This window comes from Etheostoma cragini, chromosome 15 (genome assembly GCF_013103735.1).
Source record: "Etheostoma cragini isolate CJK2018 chromosome 15, CSU_Ecrag_1.0, whole genome shotgun sequence".
NCBI lineage: Eukaryota > Metazoa > Chordata > Actinopteri > Perciformes > Percidae > Etheostoma > Etheostoma cragini.
In genome coordinates this window covers 2414676-2422030 of record NC_048421.1, presented here as the reverse complement: position 1 = coordinate 2422030, position 7355 = coordinate 2414676, and the positions used below count along the sequence as shown (strand labels likewise).

At 42.4% G+C, this 7355-nt stretch overlaps 1 non-coding gene across 1 annotated transcript; it reads left to right on the top strand.

Annotated features, from left to right (window-relative positions):
- On the top strand, positions 1–82 carry trnas-aga. Its single transcript has one exon. It is a non-coding gene; the product is annotated as a tRNA-Ser (tRNA).
- The last annotated feature ends 7273 nt before the right edge of the window (positions 83–7355 follow it).

The following is a 7355-nucleotide window of genomic DNA, read 5'->3' as shown; positions in this document are numbered from 1 at the left end:
GTTGTCGTGGCCGAGTGGTTAAGGCGATGGACTAGAAATCCATTGGGGTCTCCCCGCGCAGGTTCGAATCCTGCCGACAACGTCATTTTGAATTCAATTTAATTTTACATAAAAAATGCTTTTGATAAGTTACACTACACGTATTGTGTCAGGAAAGCCGCGCATTCACCCAGTACAATAACATACGCAGGCGAAATGTGTTCATGGTAACAAAGCAACACCTTATCGTGGCTGCAGTGATCACTGTAATGGTAAAAGTTAGGAAACAGCGCCCCCACACATTGCTAGTTCTTTTCAGGAAGTGTCGCGATCAGCCAGTAGGTGGGAGTAATATACCATAAGTACCTGAATAGACAGCGTGCACAGGTGTCAATAGACTGAGTCAGCTTGAAGTGAATATCTGAACTTAAAAGCACAAAAAAGTACAAAGCACGGCAGACAACATGATCAAGGACAGCTCCCCCCCCCCAATATTGCAATATTTAATACTCAGGACTTTTGATACACCAAATATACACCTATATGTTTGCATAATGTGTATACAAAACTATTTTATATATGTACAGTATATGTAGACACTCTCAGGACTGGGCTCCAGGTCGCCCCCCCCCCCTCCTCTTATTTTCTGCCTATACTTTATATTTTTATATTTTATAATTTATATTTCGTGTAGACACTGTAAAGGGGTTGCTTCAAACTTGTTGCACAGGTACTGCACTTGTGTATAATGACAATAAAGGTTTTCTATCCTATTCTATTCTATTCTAAAGAACACTGTTTGCAATACACAGGCTTTTGAATAGTGTTCAAAAAACGTATATTTACTCACTAAAATGTTCTGAAACAATTTGATGGATAATTCTGGAAGCAAAGGAAAATGTCTTGAACGCAACATTTGAATTTAAGATGCCATCTAATGTGACCCTGAAAGCAACATGGGGCAGGAGTGTGCCTCGTTCATCTACTGGTGTTTGCCCGTGGCGAGGCAGTGGAAAGTATCAACATTTGCATGCCAGATAAATGCATGCGCTCATAAAGTTAAAACTGTTGCTCTGATAACTCTGTCACATATCAGACACCTACACAGGGACACAAAGTGTTTTCATGAGTGCATAATTCAAAATATTGCAGGAGCCAGTGAGGCTAATATGTATGCCAACCCAGGTGACATCAGTAAAAATAAACATGGGCAGAATTAAACGCTTGAGAGCTCAAGATGACGGAAAAAGTCAAATTTTAAGGTTTAGAAACTTTTTAATGGGGGTCCAGACTGAGGTTTTAAAGAAGGTTCTGTACATTAATAAAAGTTACATTATTTAAGCATGACTGCCAAATACACAGCTTTACATATTTTAATATGAAATATCAATGAATTGCTGCTATTTGTAACTGCAACCACTGACATTATGAGACAACATTACAGACATGTACACACAGACACGTACACACACACACAGACACACACACACACACACACACACACACACACAGTCAAAAAGACACAAAACAATACAGCTCTTTGTAACCACTGTGCATCTCTTTGTAGGTCTTTTTTTAATCTCTTTCTGGTTGTTTTGCATCTCCTTGTGGTTGTTTTGGATCTCTGTGGTTGTTTTGGATCTCTTTGTGGTTGTTTTGGATCTCTTTCTGGTTGTTTTGGATCTCTTTGTGGTTGTTTTGGATCTCTTTGTGGTTGTTTTGGATCTCTCTGTGGTTGTTTTGCATCTCTTTGTGGTTGTTTTGGATCTCTTTGTGGTTGTTTTGGATCTCTCTGTGGTTGTTTTGCATCTCTTTGTGGTTGTTTTGGATCTCTTTCTGGTTGTTTTGCATCTCTCTGTGGTTGTTTTGCCTCTCTCTGTGGTTGTTTTGGATCTTACTGTGGTTGTTTTGCCTCTCTCTGTGGTTGTTTTGGATCTCTTTGTGGTTGTTTTGGATCTCTTTCTGGTTGTTTTGGATCTCTTTGTGGTTGTTTTGCATCTCTCTGTGGTTGTTTTGCATCTCTCTGTGGTTGTTTGCCTCTCTCTGTGGTTGTTTTGGATCTTACTGTGGTTGTTTTGCCTCTCTCTGTGGTTGTTTTGCCTCTCTCTGTGGTTGTTTTGCCTCTCTCTGTGGTTGTTTTGGATCTTACTGTGGTTGTTTTGCATCTCTCTGTGGTTGTTTTGGATCTCTTTGTGGTTGTTTTGGATCTCTCTGTGGTTGTTTTGCCTCTCTCTGTGGTTGTTTTGGATCTCTTTGTGGTTGTTTTGCATCTCTCTGTGGTTGTTTTGGATCTCTTTGTAGTTGTTTTGAGTCTCTTTGTGGATTTTTTTGCATCTCTTTTTATAAGTCTCTTCATACTTGTCTGATTGACTTTCCACCTTTCAAACAGTCATCTAATTGAGAGGCTTCGGTCCGAGGGCTGCTGGGCCTGGTCCGGGCTGGTCGCCCTGTTCAGTGACCCATCCCCGACACTCCCATGAGACAGGAAACAACAAAGCCTTGATTTCTTATTCTAATGCCTACATCCTGCTGCAGATGTATTTTCCAAAACTGAGTTTATTTTGTCCCAAATCTAACCTCTTATTTTATTTACCTCAAATACTCTCTATGAACAACCATGTCAATGCACGTAAGTATCTAGACAGAATTGAACTTATCAGTGATTATAATCATCCTGGTGAGAGACTGGCACAAACAGGTCACTACTCCCCACTCTGATATTAATCTTCTCAACTCTGCACGAGATGTTCTACTCACTTGCAAATCCTCATTTTATCTTTCAAATGTCCAAACAAGTGGAGAGCATTGGGTATTTAACGCTGGCACGGCTGTTATAGCAGCACCATATGGCAAACGGCATCTCCAACCCCCCCCCCCCGGGAAGAGCTTGAGTTTAGGCCTTACATTTTAGAAGGTGTATTATTTATATAGTTTTATATACATAGTGCACATCAGAAAACCTTCATATTAATTTGATTTAAATAACTGCCATAGCCACCAGTGGTCAACGGAGACCTGTGTAGTATTTAAACGAAGTACTACTACTTCATACGTTGGAGGGAAAGATTCTTCCTTCATTTCATGTTATGTTTTTCTCTTTGTTAATGTCAGACTTTGAATGATGTGTGAAATCCATGAGTAGTACGCTTTACTATAACAAAGCCCCAACAGTTATTTTACTTTCACTTCTAATAATTGAGCACATTTAATATCAGAAAAGGACTTCTGATGCTTAAGTACAGTAAATATGAGACACTCTAAGACTTTTTTCTAAAAGATGATTTTAACTTGTACCAGTCATTTTCTGGTAAGATCTATGCTTTGAAGTACTTTATACAAGACTGACGGGGACCGCAGAGTAAATGTCTCACTGGGTTACATTACTGGTGAATCTCACAGAGATGAATAGAAGCACTGGAGCAGCCTGATTTCTTTCATAACTAACATACATTCCAGATGAGAGGGCCAGAAAGAGGACAGCACCACTGATGGAACAGCGTCTGCTCGAGGCAGCTGGAGACCAAAATGAAAGCGGAGAGGAGCCAGATTGAAGAGAAGAGCGAAAGTGTTGCTCTGAGTGCTAAAGAGTCCAAATGTGGAGCAGACAGGGCACCAGACCGTGGCTGATGTGATGTTAAAGATGTCTCCGGGCTGCAGCAGAGCGCTGCACGCAGAGCACCCCCGGGCTTCTCTTCAAGAAATGAAATCACCAGCTTCCTCTTCGCTGCTTCTGCAGATCAACTGACACATGCACGTCATCTGCACCTCGAGAGGCTCAGGGACACGTTTCGGTGAAATGTGGTCTCATGTCCTGAGTTGGCGTTTAGCTAAACCTACTGTCTGACTCACTGCCACTGCTGTGTGGCCTGAAAGAGTTCCACTTCTGCAGCAGGGAGATTTCCTGTGCGTTTGTAGATTATATGTGAAGATGATTTAACGTGACACCAGAGTTACAGCATGTGTTATTAAATTTGAGTCTCGATGGGCAAGATCACCTAATGATAGGATGTCAAAGGTCTTTTTAACTGCGAGGTCTGATGTCAAATCAGAGCTAAGAAGGCAGCTCTCAAACCCTGGTTTCCTTACATTGCTTTAAAACAGTAAAAACTCAACAAACAAAAAAATCTGTGCTTTCAAACAAGCTACAGCATTGTGCCAAGCTCGCCTGATAGTCGCCGTGCATTCCTCATCGCAGACAAGTTTCAAGTCTGCAAGCTGATTCTCACACTGCAGGGCCATGTGTAGAAACCACAGGCTGCATACAGGAAGGGAGGCTTCACTTAATCTACACCTTTGGGGGGGGGGGGGGGGGGGGGGGGGGCATGGTCAATAGTAATATTAACCCTCGTGCTGTCTTCGGGTCTAATTTGACCCCTTTTCAAAAAGTTTCTGTGTCAGAAATTTGGGTTTCTTTCAAACAGATTGTCCAAAAAAGTAACGTAGATGGTTCCCAACGACGCTCCTTACAAGTTAAATACATAATCGGTTCACTACTTTCACTGCATTTGGGTGTTTTTTTGTCAATTTTATTGCATTTGGAGAAAAAACAATTGGTAAAAGAACTTTTCAAAAGGTGTAAAAAGAAGAGAGAAAAATTTCAACTAAAGCGAAAAGAAACGTGAAAAGATGTCGAAAATAAAAAAGAAATGTCAAAAAAAGTAAAAAATGTTATATAAAAAATGAATAAAAAAGCCAATGACATATTTAAAGGCTCAGAAAAAGGGGAAAAATGTTGAAAAAGTGACAAAAACATGGCGGGGAATGACAGAAAAGGTTAAAAAAAGACGACCATGCCCTAGATAAATGGTTTTTTATTTTAAATTTCCAGGTTGGCGGGAAGACAACGCGAGGGTTAAAGCTAGACTAAAGAACATTTGAAAGATGAAATAACCCATATTTCCTTCTGTAAATTAAAGTTTTATTTATAAGCAAATTAAAAAGCAGCATTGGTCGTTCTGATCTTATCAAAGTTTAGACATAATGTACATATTGCTGTGTAACCTTAGTCCTTCTGTTGACAACATGACTCCTATCTGTTCTTGCTACCATTGCAATATATTTTAGCGTATCACAGACAAACATCACTGTGTTGACACAGTAAAAGTCAACAGTAAAATGAGAAATTGACACACATTAAACCATCCTGACAATGACTGAACAGCTCCCTCTCATAGGGGGAACCTGTAGCTTGCTGGTCTCTCATTGCCAGACCCTCCTCCGCGGCGCTATGGAGGGGGGTCTGGCTAGTCCACACAGCATCCTGGGTTGGGAGAAAAACCTGCTCTGGTTTATTGGGGTTTCTTTGAACCAATCACAATGGCGTTGGGCGGGGCTAAGGGCAGGACACGCTGACAGTAGCTGCACCTCATGATGCTAAAATGGCCTCAAGTCCTCCACCGGTCTCGCATTAGTCCCTTAGTCCCTCCCAACGAGAAGGCACGGGAGACTCAGGGAAATCTCTTTAGGAGACTGGCAACAAGTACATGTTTTTAGAGAGATGAGACGTCCTTTTCTCGGAAGCGTCGCATTATTTCGTCACCTGTACGGGCGGGGTTAGAAACTCCTTCAGTTGCACGGCTTCCAGGAAGGCTGATCTGGTGTATCGTCCCCTACAACGCCTCGATGAGCCCTCCTCAACGCTCGCTCCTCTGGGCAGAAACGAGAGCTTTGAGACGGCCTCACAAAGGAGGGACAGGACAACTTCCGTTTCAGAGGACTGAGGAGACGAGGAGCTATAATTAGGGCCATGGGAAGTACCCACCGTCTCCGCTAAATAGTCTCGGGAAAGAACTTGTTTTGGTTGTTTTAGTTTTTTGATAGAAAATTCAAAATGGACAGATAGTGTGGCTAACTGTCTGGGTTTACCCTGCAGAGATCTGAGGACCAGGTAACGATAGTCCTCAGAAATCCACCAGAGGTTAGAACTAACACAAAGGAAGTGGAAGGAGACGGATCTCCGGACAATTGGCTGCAGCTGAACATCGTCGATGTAGACCAGCAGCCTGCTGAACGTGAGAGACGTTTTACTTTGATGAAGTATTGTTGATGCCTGGATGTACTGCTGCATGCAGACCGGGACGTAATACTTCTTCATAACATTGCACCTTAAACTTTGACCCTCTGCACAAAGGATTGTGGGTCACAAAAAACAGAAAAGCTGATTGCGGCTTTAGGGATAGGGGGACACAGGGACAGCGGTAAGCCGAGCAAAAGAGAGCGTCACGTGGCGACGACCAAGCAAGATCAGGTAAAACATCGTGGTTTGGAATAAACACGTCCGAGAACTCGTTTCCTGGTTGAGGAACGGGTTTTCGTGTCTCCCTTCTAGCCACAGCCAGAAAAGCAGACTGGCTCGCAAACGGCAAAATCCAAATGGATGCAGTAGGACATCCTGGTATTATTGACATATTAAATATTTGGATGGTAGTATGGGTACTGGAACACGGGAGCGTGGGTTTCAGGAAGTATGAATGTCCCACATCAGGTCCATGAGGTTTGCCTCATCCAAAAAACTAAAAATAAATAAGAGACCACCAAAAAAAGATTCTCTTTTTTTAATAATTGCATTTTATTAATTGAAAAAAAACAAAACAAATGCAAAAAAAAAAAAAACGAGCAAAAAAAACAAACGGTATCATTAGGTAAGACAAGGCGAGAGACACTTAAATAAGAAGAGTTCCATGTTGGTGAGGATAAAAGGTGAAGGCGGGTTGATGTGTGGAGGGGGGGGGGCATCGTTGGATGAGACAGGTTGGATTATATACACCGTTTCTTCCTGCAGGACTGGGGGAGGGGTGGGGGGGGGGGGTGGGGGGTCAAAGTAGCAGGCCGGAGACACTGAAACACCAGAGAGAAAGGCACTATCCAGAGAGAACAAGACAACAGAAACACACACAAACACAGGACCAGAAATCAAAATGTTTGACAAAGTGCTTGACAACACGCCACATTGGACAAAAAAAAACAAAAAACAAAACTTTTACATCATTGAAGCTGATCTCTCAACTTTTAGCATAAGAGACAATCTCTCAGTTTTCTGACCTGTTAACTGGGCCAGCTGCGGATCAGCACTGGTGATTACACAATCTGATTATCCAAAACTCGGCCTCTTCGCTACGTGCAGGTGTAACGAGGAGGCGAGCGTCTGCGCATGCATGCATGTAATGAGTGTTTGTGAATATGCACGTGGACTACCGGTACGTATCCTCACACACACACACACACACACACACACACACACACACACACACACACACACACAACTCGCCTGAATGAATATCGACATCATCGCTGTCTCAGCATGTTAGAATCGGCTTGCATGGTTTGTGTAGTTCAGGTCTCCGACCTTGCTTCCCTCATGGTAATGTCTGTGGACT